Source organism: Macrobrachium nipponense, chromosome 36 (genome assembly GCF_015104395.2).
Source record: "Macrobrachium nipponense isolate FS-2020 chromosome 36, ASM1510439v2, whole genome shotgun sequence".
NCBI classification, from domain to species: Eukaryota; Metazoa; Arthropoda; class Malacostraca; order Decapoda; family Palaemonidae; genus Macrobrachium; species Macrobrachium nipponense.
Genome location: NC_087220.1, coordinates 13,768,842 through 13,781,683, shown reverse-complemented (window position 1 = coordinate 13,781,683; position 12,842 = coordinate 13,768,842).

The window sequence follows — 12,842 nt, the reverse complement described above, 5'->3', positions numbered from 1 at the left end:
GCCACTACGAGGAGAAACAAAAGTAGTGATGATTCAACCAAAAAAAACTGTTCTAGATTTAAACATCCAGGCTACCTGAGTGGAATCGTAGAAAATTCAGAGTTGAAATAAAATTAAGAAATAAAAAAAAAAAAAACAAAAAAAAAATTACGGGAAGTGTTAACAGTTAAAATTTTTTTTTTAAATCTTAATGCCACAAAAGAAGGCATTCGATTAATTTAGTGAAAGAAATTATTTTTGTTGACAATATGTTGTTAACTGACAATTTTCTGATTACAGTCGTTGCCTTCAAGTTAAGGTTCATGGAATCTTGATTTATACAATCTTTCCTTACCTTTACGTTACTCGCAAGAGAATTCAGAGGGAAACATCTGACCATAGGCTCAATCGCAGGACTGAAAAAAAAGGGTTTCAATATATGCAAAGATACAAACGTCATCGGGGATGTATTCTGATCACAAGACTGAATTACATTGCATGATCTGTCTTTTTCAACTAAAGATTAAGTACTTTTAAAGTTTTATTCTGATGCATAAACGATTCGCCGAAGGAAAATATTTTTTAATACAACCCCCCCCCCCCAAAAAAAAAAAAAAAATAAAATAAAATTCATTGTTCACTGTGCAAACATATGGCAAGATCTTTCTGAATCATGAAGAAAATCTGTATTCGTGTTCAGAGAAAATATTAAAAGCTATTCCTTCTTTTAATAATAGTAATAATCTATAATAGGATAATAATAATAACCCTCTCATTCCTTTTACTACAACTTAGTTCATATTCTCTTTCTTCCAACATATTTTCCATTCTCTTCTAACAACTACTTCAACATCATTTCTGGTGCTGAATGACCTGATATGCCCCATCGCTTGACCTTTGACCTAAATTTTATATTCTAATTCCAAATTTCCATCTCAAAATACGTGAAAATTTAATCGATCAATAGTTCTTATAATGGATTCTCGTTATAACAGTAACCGGTAATAATCAACATCATCTCAGAACCAGTAGACATATATTGAATTACAACACAACTTCTAAAAACGTTTAGATCAGAAGAAAAATAAGGATATATAATAACATGGCTAACAAAATCTCTACCCTTAAACAGTAAGATTGAACGTCTGTGACAGTTTTAGAGGAACATTTAATGACTTTATCGTTTTATCGTCATGTTAATGAAATGAATAACTCAGAATAGTTTGTGCACAGATCATTATAAGATTAGATTAGATTTATCAATTTATATATTATAAAAGAAATTGGTTAATCAGTTTAATATTTACATTTATATCAAGTGAGACTGTCAAAGCATAGATATATTTCAACAATGGGAAATGCAATATAATCATAATCCATGAAATGTATTTTATAGCATTTGCTGTTTAAAAGTAAACAGGACCTTTGCATTGGTGTCTTTGTATTATTATTAAGGATTTACACTCCTATCTCACTATGACTGCGAAAAACAACAGCAAATACAATTTTTCTTGTTAGTTTAATTTACAGTAGAATTTTCTCAAGTTAATTTTCGTATGCATTGTCCTCAAAACTCCACTAAATATTCTTCCTGCCTTGGTTTGAATTCCGTACTTGAGGGTCCACTTAAGCACCCTTTATTTTCCCTGTTTAGTCACATAGTTTCTAGTTGTTGTTTGTTTACGATTTTATCTTTCAATTAATTTATCTTTTATTAAGGATTGTATGCATTGGTGTTTTCGTCTTCGGCTGTTGTAATTTTTTGATATGTCAGTGGTATATTTCAGGTCCTGAAAAGTAAAAGAGGTTTACCAAACGCTTAAACGTAAATCCATATAATGAATATAAGAAAGTGTTGCTTATTTTTGGTACAGAAATTTCAACTCTAAAATGAACGTTGCTAATTTTTGAGCTTTGTGTACCATGCAGTCAGTAAAAGAGCGTTTTTGTCTAAAGGGATGGAAATGCGTCTAAATTATATGTTTTGCCTGAAGAATTAGATCTAAAAAATTCTGCTAATTTAATTACTCGAACTTTTTCTTTTTGATGTAAAATTTCTCTGTAACTTAATCTCCGTAGGTAAGGGAAGCGGAAAATATTTACGTTTGTGTTTTAGTTAGAAACACGAGTTAGAATATTATCTTACAAAAGTATTATAATAGTTTTATACTTTGACAAGAGTATCTCCTGACAAGAAATAAATTTATTTTTAGATTGTTATCCGACGAAATGTTTTTCAAGCATATTATAAAAAACTGGGATGGTGAACCAAATATCTCACAATGGAGAAGAAAAAGTTGAAAATTATGAAATGCATGGAAACTGGCAGCACAAAGGTAAAGACAAGGCTTTGAGGACATCAAGATTTTTTTTTTTTTTATGTAAATAAACTCACCTTTTACATTAACTTCCATATTTTACTTAGTAGTATTTCCTCGATGACAGATGACGAAGAGATAAGAAAAAAACTGTATTGCTTAAGGGATATTTTGAACCACTATATATTTTTTTTCATTTGGAATTATCCAGTATGTAAAACAATGATTCCTATTGATTTTCCCATAATAGAGCAGCGTACTTAAGGAATTTCTTTATGAATCAAAAGTATTTACAGAATACCAATTTTCCATAAAGACTTCATGATTTTTTCCAGAACATCTTTACATCCAGTTTTAGAAATAGCAACTGTCGCCAGAGAGCTCAAATATAGAAAGTTAAGACGTCATTACCAGTAAGTCTCACAAAACATGAAGCCAATACGAGACTTTCCTGCAGTCCACTGTTTTGAGGAACCGACAACACTTTCCAAAGATTTTATTCTCTTTAGAAGAAACATAATTCTGCAAGAGAGACTTAGAAACTGATTGTTTTGGAAGAATTAGAACATTTCTGGCGTGATATCCAGAGGTTGCGGGAATCACGTAGTGGTTGAATGGTCAGGTAAGTGTTGAGAACAGAATAGCATATAGAGTTAATGCCAAAGCCAAGTACTTGGATCAATGAGGTCATTCGGCGCTGAAACGGAAAATGACACTCTAATGGTTGAAAGCTGCTCCACTTTAAATCAATAGTTAGAAGATGACAATAAGAAGGAAGAAAAACTAATGAAAATTGGTTGCCAACTAGGTGCCGCAAGTTAAGTAAATGCCTACAGTGCACCGCATGAAGTGCAAACAAAAGGGCACTACACCAATAGGGAGTCAGTAGGCGTTAAGGGCTCTTCAACTAAATGTTTATTAGAAACATCAAAATACTCGTAAAACTATAGTCACTGAGGCAACGCATAATTAACCAGTATAGTAATATATACACACATACACGAGACATTAACCTCAGGTAAACATTGAAAGCTAACTAAACTCAAGAGACTCTTATTAAGGATTTGGTGGTTCCAGAGAATACGACAACAAGCGATGCCGAACCAAACGAGTACCTACACAACGTTTGCCTGATTTAGTTCGGTAATCAATTGAAATATGGTAGGTCATCATAAATATGATGAGAATATTGAAAACAATAAGCCTTTAAACTGCTTATCAATAGTCGCTTTAAACAATGAACAAATCACATTAAGTTAAGTGATTAACTTATTAAATGGCTAACGGCTATCCTAGCACCAATGCATACATACATGCATACATACTCACACACACTACACATACACACACACACACACACACACACACACATATATATATATATATATATTATATATATATATATATATATATATATATATTATATCTATCTGTCTATCTATCTATCTATCTATCTATCTATCTATCTACTATATATATATATATATATATATATATATATATATATATATATATATATATATATATATGATAAAAATATTATTAATTCTTTATATATCTGCACAAGAGATTTGGAAGTAGATTATATGTGAAATACTGAGTATGTGATATAGTACATATTCAATGATCAGCGAACACCAGCATTTTTCTTTTGTATGACAGTATACTGATAATACGAGCACATGAGACATTTATGTATCTAAAATTATTGGTATTTCCAATGAATTTATTCTTGTTGTTTCTTTTGTTAGTCATCAATTTGAGTGACAGGAATAAAAAGACATTGGCTTATGAAATAATACATAATCGAAATTATGCTCAATTAAGCTACGTTTTGGGCTTCAAAAGATCTTACATTCCCTTAATATACGAACCATTATTGGTATAAAGAAATAAAATCATAAAATGCCTTCACCAAACATACACGCTATCGATTACGTTTTGAAAGCGAATGAACGGTATTAATGGATCACGGAAGACTTTCCTTAGACAATAAATGATCTTTCATCTGCAAATAATGACTTGATGGTTTACGCACAACAGAATATTTTTCACTTTTCGTGTTTTGAAATGCCATCAGACATGCACAAAGCTATACCCTATTTTTAGCAAGGGCAGAGCAAAAAAAGGAGAAATTTTGTTTTACTCTCTCTCTCTCTCCTCTCTCTCTCTCTCTCTCTCTCTCTCTCTCTCTCTCTCTGATTTACTTACAAAACTGAATAAAAGATGCTAAAATATAGAGTTGTTTTCGTTACGAACATCTTTTTCCTTTTCATGACAGCCCTCCCCTTTATTATGCTTGGTCAAGTCCGAATACAATACTAATAAGGAAAGAAAAGAGGCCGAGTTCATTGAATTTTAGGATACAACTCTAAAGAATCTCCAGTTTAAATGACGATACTGAAGGAAAACTTATCTTGCATGTGAAGTGAGAAATAAGATTATTTTTTAATTGCCTCGAAAAAAGAAAATTGATGATATTTTAGCCTAAATTTCAACACGTCGTACAACCACATGTGTTTAAAAGTGTGTATGTAGGCCATGGTGTAGCTTTAAGTATATAAAGGGGAAATATTGAAACCTAATTATATGAAAATTCTTTTCCATCAGTAATATACAAATATGAATAACTTGCCTCAGGAATAATTGTATGGTGAAAATTAAATGATATATAGTTTACAGCAATTTAGTTAAGATACGCTATTTCATATTAAACTGGGAGAAAATTCCAAAACCATAGTGCAGCTAGATTAGGTCATTCAGTGTTTTTCGTCAGTGAGTCACTTGCCATAGGATATGGTATCCTTGTAATGGTCCATTAGCTTCCTATAATTCGTCCTTTTTTTACCTTCCATGGAGAAGTGTACTTAAGTCTGTGACATGTCTTAGGCTTCCTTTGGATGATAATAGGAAATGCTCATACAGATTTATTTTTCTTCTTTTTTTATGAATCCGAATAATTTACAAAGAGAAGAAAGTTTTCCAAAACAAGAATGCTTTTACAGTAGTGACGCGTAGTACATAACCATTACACGGGCACAATTTAGCATGATAAGTATGGATAGAATAAGATTTATAGTTATTTCCATTACTACATTCTTTTGTACTGAAATGCTACGCACTAACTTATAATTTGCATTGCTGTATCTCTTACTAGCCATCTCTTCCAAATCTGTGAAAGAGATACATTTTACTATATTCTTCTACTAGCAGTAATTGTAGTATTATCATTAATAGAAGTAACAGTTGGTAATTAACAACCTGTGCATTCTTACTTGCATCTCTCTTAAACTTTCCAACCATCGTATCACCCTTGTTATAAATGAATAAAATCAGTATTTGGCGATATCTTCTTACATTTAATTTAGATTAAAATTCTCATTATGATTTTTATTCCTCATGTTATAAGATAATCTTGTTTTACCTGTCTCCTCAACTCGTAAGACCCATTGAATTTTCATTGCTTATATCATTAAGAAAATGAATAAGCTACATTCAGCTCTACAGTTTTTGTCCGTCTACTCTACTACCTATGTGTCCTGGGTATGGGAATATAGACGTATACCTTGAGGATACCCTTATTTTATCCTCTCTCCTTTGCATGGTGTCTGAAAAAAGTTCATTTTATCAACAAGGAAACTAAATATTTTGGAACTGGTCAAATAAGACCCTGGAAATAGGCAAAATCCTTCTCAAAGGCCAGGCCTGCTTCTTCTTGCACCATGGCAACGAGAGATTAAGGCCTGGAGGATTAACACTATTAGGGATTTCGAAAGAAAAGTAGTCTGACTGACTTCTACTCACTACCTACTTTAGTATTCATCTAAATTCAGCAGGGGTCACGCCGCTTATTTATTTATTTATTTTTTTGTGTCATATATCGAGCAAAAAGGATACTGATACTAAATATAAGCTTGCGAGTGTTTTTGTGACGATGACATCATTGTATAGTCCCAAATTGCAAGGCGAGTTGTGATACAGGACCCAAAGTCAACCTACTTTCTTTCCCAGGAACGACGAACTCGCAGCAAAATGACCAAGAGCCATAAAACTAAGTTTATCTTAGTTTAACCAGACCACTGAGCTAATGAACAGCTCTCCTAGGACTGGCCCCAAAGGATTAGATTGGTTACTTAGGAACGGGTCCTACAGCTTATTGTGGGATCCAAACCATATTATATCGAGAAATGAATTTTTGATCACCAGAAATAAATGCCTGTGGTTCCGCATTGGCAGAAAGGGGGAGCGAACCCAGGCTACCTGATTGATAGGTGGGTACGCAAACCACTCGTCCAATGAGGAACTGATAATACGAGAAAGCTACACCTTGAGCAAATATAGCAAAGTGAGTATACAAATATACATTACTTTATTTCAGTACTATTGAAATTGTAATATCTTTAGTGGAAGATTAGTATTTTGCTTATATCATCAATATGCATAGCTTAGAGGATCATAAACTTATCATACAGATACTGTTGCATTAATTACTATGATGTATTTATTTGTGATATTCGGACACTTTAATATTCGTTAATGTGTAATGGTTTCAATATACTGCAAATCTGTGTTCAGGTTTGCAGTTTTACATTTCGTGGCCAATACAGTATTTATGTGTGGCAAGTGTATGAATGTGAAAAGAAGCTGAGGAAATGTCTGTTCTTAAAGGAAAATTACCATCCCATCACAGAGCAGTGCATGTAGCCATTAATGACGAAATTAACTGGAATGATATAAAAAACCTGAAACCACTCACACTGTAAAAGGTACTCTACGTCATATGTCTTTGCAAGTAACTCCGAATGATTTCGACAGTCGCAAGGACCTACTTCTAATTATCACATATTCACCAGGCTACTGATTTCAATCTGTTTATAAACAAGCGAAATATAATTCTTGTAAATAAATGATCAATGGAGCGCATGATGAGGAGACCTTTTAAGAAAATCACAAAAATTATTCGGAAATGAGTAGCTGCTCTTTATTATATCCGCATGACACGGCAGTCAATATTGTTTATATTGTTACATAATTATTAATAAATTAACATAATACTAAAGTCAGAAATTTTAACGAGGATCAGAGAAATTTCGCCTCAGCACTCTCATATAATATTCTTGTTGACGATGAGGCTCTGTTTCCAAATGAACTTTGCGACTCGGGACAGTGCACTGAACAAATAGTGAAAATAATGATATAGAACTTCAAAAAGTTGGACACGGTTACGAAAGAATAATATATTGCTTTCCAAAATACTTACAGCATTTCAAATAAAAATTTAGAGCACATTTTTTTTGTGTTTTATACTTATAGCACCAATTTATGATTGTGATTATGTTTTGCAAATTGCAACTTTTTGTTTACTTGCATGCATATAAAATGTCTTAATGTGCTATTTTTTTACTAGCATTATAATTATTTCATTTATTTATCATCATTAGATTAATTCTTTTATTCATTAATCTCAAGTAAATTCTTAAATTTCCTTTGAATTACTATCAATTATACCTTAGCAGGTCAAGAAGGTTTCATAAATGTTCAAGAAAGTTCATCCGGGCTGCGGATTAAAGCACAACCATGAGACTATGTACTCCTCTCTCTCTCTCTCTCTCTCTCTCTCTCTCTCTCTCTCTCTCTCTGTAGCTATGCTTATACACGTGTCAGTAATCCCCTCCCCACTTTCCACAGTGGCGCTACCTAATGACTCTGGTTCAAACAGATAACGCCGTTTAATCCTGTTGCTTTAACATTCTTTTTATTGATGTCCTTTAATTCAACAAAACATTTAATTCCCAAGGTAGTGGGATGCTATGTTATATAACACCTTAAACGTCTCTCATTATTTTCATGCAATTGCATGTTGTTACATTACTGTTTTTTAAAACGAAAGACCTTCCAACTCTTTTGTCTATTTAAAATGACATACAAGTCTATAATCTCTTTAGCATCAGGAAATGTTACGAGTCCAACTAAAACACTTAAAACGGAAGAACTGGAAATGAACTACATTTATATTAAATTATGAAGACTATTCTTAAATACAGACACTGCTTTATTTCCAGTGTAGCTAAGTTAATGCAAAATTTCATGATCACTTCCAGTTGGTGATTCTATATGTTTTTCTGGTTGTTTTTAAAGTGAAGACTTTGATGGTTAACTGGGTATCCTTCCCTTCGATCAGGACATCAATTGTTAAACGGAGGATGGTATGCTGGCGCATGGCGCGACTCAATTCATCAAATTCTTCTCGAGAATTACCCAAAACAAAGGTGTAGTCGATATAACTCACATACATTTTTGGCTGGTTGTTGCTTTTAAAGACCCTCTGTTTGGCGATTCCCATAGAGAAATTGGTGAACAGGACTCTGAGGGGAGAGCCCATCACCACAACGTAGATCTGGGATGGAAGGCTTATTCAGGGATGTTCAGAATGAGGGTGGAGGGGCCCCTATACACTCTATCCAGAATCATTTGGATAATTTTATCTGCAGGGACTTTTATGAATAATAATAATAATGGGTAGAATAAAACAAAGATTTACTGAGATCACGACAGACACAATCAGACAACAACTAAAGAAAATGCCCAGCTGGAAACCACCAGGTGCCGATGAAGTCCATGGATACTGGCTCAAAATCTTGAAGGCCTTATTACACCCACGAATAGACCCAATGGATGACCGCAGGGAGAAAATCCTTAGTACAAGACGACAAGAACAAGGGGAATATAGCAAGTAACTATAGGCCTATCACCTGCCTACCAGTAATGTGGAAGTTACTAACAGGCATCATCAGTGAAAGGCTATACAACTACCTAGAGGATACAAACACCATCACCCACCAATAGAAAGGCTGCAGAAAGAAGGGTAGGGGCACAATAGACCAGCTTCTGATAGACAAAATATTAATGAAGACCAGTAAGAGAAAGAAAACCCAATTACCTATGGCATAGATTGACTATAAGAAAGCCTTCGACATTATACCACACACATCGCTAATAGAATGCCTGAAAATATATGGGGCAGAGGAAAACACCATCAACTTCCTAGAAAATATAATGTAAAACAGGAATATAATACTTACAAGCTCTAGGATAAGACTAGCAAGGGTTAACATCATGAGAGTGATCTTTCAAGGCCACTCACTGTCCCAACTACTCTTCATAGTTGCCACGATTCCCATGACAAAGGAAGGGTACTGCATAAGATGGATGCTGGGTACCAACTCAAGAAAGGAGGCAACAGAATTAACCATTTGATGTTCATGAACGACATAAAGCTCTATGGCAAGACCATTAAGGAAATAGACACCCTAATCCAGACTGTAAGAATTGTATCTGGGGACATCAGGACGTAGTTTAGAATAGAAAAACGTGCCTTGGTCAACATACAAAAAGGCAAAGTAACAAGGATTGAAGGGATAAAGCTACCAGATGGGAATAGTGTCAAACACATAGATGAGACAGGAAACTCATAACTGTATAAGAGAAGGAGAGGATATAGAACACCATGAGATGAAGGACATGATCAGGAAAGAATATATGCAGAAACTTAAGGAGATAATAAAGTCAAAACTCAACGCCGGAAATACGATAAGAGCCATAATCCTAAGGGCAGTACCAGTAATTAGATACAGGAGTAGTGGTGTGGACGAAGGCTGAACTCCACAACATAGACCAGGAAACTAGGAAACATATGATAATACACAAAGCACTACACCAAATTGCAAATGCAGACATAAAATGAAAGGAGGGAGGGAGAGGACTACTAAGCATAAAGGACTTCGTCAACATCGAGAGCAGAGGACTGGGGCAATATCTGAAAACCAGTGAAGATGAGTGGCTAAGGAGTGCATGGGAAGAAGGACTGATAAAAGTAGACAAAGACCTAGAAATATATAGAGACAGGAGAATGACAAAAGGAAATGGAGGAGTGGCACAACAAACCAATGCACAGACAGTACCCGAGACACACTAAAGAACTGGCCAGCGATGAAGCAACGCAATGGCTACAGAGGGGGATAATCAAGAAGGAAAGAGAAGGAAACAGTGGCACAAGATCCTGCACTAAGAACCATACATGTTCAAAGAACGATAGATGGAAATAACATCTCACCCTTATGTAGAAGTGCAATATGAAAATCGAGACCATAAACCATATGGCAAGCTATGTCCGGCACTTGCACAGAGCCAGTGCAAAAAGAGGCATGATTCAGTAGCAAAAGCCCTCCACTGGATGCCTTGATGCAGGAAACGCCCAACTACCTCGCAGTAATATGTGGCACTAGCACCAAACTGAGGGAGTGTTAGAAAACGCTCAGGCAAAGATCCTCTTGGACTATGGTACCAGAACAGATAGGGTGATATATATCAATAGGCCAGGCGTGATGGTGATCGACAAAATCAAAAAGAAAGTATCACTCATTGATGTCGCAATACCATGGGACACCAGAGTAGCTGAAAAAAAATTGCTAACTATGACGACTTGAAAACAGAAAAAAGGTTATGGGATACACCAGTGGAAATTGCATCCATAATCTTAGGAACACTAGGCACGATCTTGAAAAGGAACTTGGAAAAACTAGTTGTTGAAGTAGCTCCAGGACTTATGCAGAAGAGTGTACTACTATAAACCGCAGATAGCAAGAAAAGTGATAGACTCCTAAGGAGGCAGGATGCAACCCGGAACCCAAAACAATAAAAACTACCCAATCGAATATGATGACTGTGATAGACCATAGAAAAAAAAAACTAATAATAATAATAATTAATAATAATTAATTAATAATAATAATAATAATAATGAGAGTAGCGTAGTGTTCCTGTTATCCACTTTTACCACTGCCCAAACTCCCCCATTTTACTGAACCTAGTAAGGATGAAAATCATGTCACTTAATGCAGTTTTGTCCTTAGTCCTTATTTCTATTCTATTTTTCTTTTTTTATGTAATTTCTATCCAAAATATTAATATTGATGGAGGCTTCAATGGATATCCTGTTCAAGTGCCACAAAACCTATTGGTCTGTCAACAGGGCTGATGACAAAAATTGCGACATCAAATGGAATGCATCTCATTATTGGCTTTGACGTGAAATGCTTTAAATACTGCACTGCTCTCTAAGTATCGCCATTAATGGTCCTCAGTGATTCCATATCCTTTTTGTGTTTCCGTCCTATAATTTCCTCACATTTTCTCATTTAACCATTTTGCTTTAATGTGAAGTACTTACAACTAACGCCCATCTATAGGTTCAGCCTTCAGAACAGGTGACAAAAAGTAATGAAGAAAAAGCAGACATACGATACGCTTTTCAGTCTTTTGTGAACTTATAGCTTAAATGTGCGACAATTAAAGCTGCCCATTGCCCCACTTTGTTTGTAACAGTGGTTGTCTACTGCGTCAGTGAATGACGAGGAAGCCTCCTTCTTTAATTTCCGGTACTCAAAAAATCTCTTATCAGTGGCACATAGTCCCTGGCCCTCCTGCTTGTCTGTCTCCGTAGGGTATCTCTCGTTCATTATTGAAAGAGCAGCTTTCCATGCTATGCTGATTTCTGATTCAAACTATCTGGTACAATATATTGCAGCCTTGCATGCCGTCGCATATGTCTCTCTCTCTCTCTCTTCTCTCTCTCTCCGCTCTCTCCTTCTCTCTCGTCTCTCTCTCTCTCTCTCTCTCTCTCCTTCCTCTCTCTCTCTCTTCGTTAATTATGCTTAAGAAACACCACACTATAAGGTTACAGATGGAAAGCAATGCAGAGCAAAATAGGACCTCTTCTGTTGAAGAACGAAAAAGCGGAATCCCTTAACTCATGAACAATGCTGGCCATTACACGAAAATACTGGAAGCTGTAAATTCTTGGTGCTTTCCACCGCTTATGTTTAAGAAATTTCATGATTATTATATCCAGAACACTTTACTGAGGCCGTTACTGTTATTATCAACAACGCCAAACATTTGGGTTTGATAGCTCGCATATTACTGCTGTAATTTGTTTTCAATGTATAAGGTTTTGTATACCCTTTTGAGAGCATGGCATATGTTTGTTGTAGGCATGTGTGAATACACAGTTTTAATTGATCCTTTCCCATCCACCAAATTTCATTCTGAAGCATTACACATAATTATTTATGTCACTCAAACACAGATTCATCTTTTTGTATCAGGGATGATTGAGTTGGGTTCATTTCCTAAGAAACTTAAATACCTTGTCATGTACAGGGAATTGCTCAGGGGAAGGAAAAAGCGTGGAGCCAAAAGATTGACACTGTGTATGAGATTATATACCCATACTTTAGCTCAGTTCTGTTAAGGTTGCATCCCAGCACAGTTGACTACACACCCGTAAATAATTGCTGCTTTAGTTAGCAGGTATCTCAATGGACTGTTGTGCTCACGTTACGGCATGTACATGAATTGCTAAGAAAACAGTGCCCTCCAGTCAGAATCATACTCTCCGTTAGGCTGATGACAGCGGATTCCAGAATCTTCATATCATACGAACAATTACTTTAGAAAACTAGCTCGGTCTCATGCCAATTTATT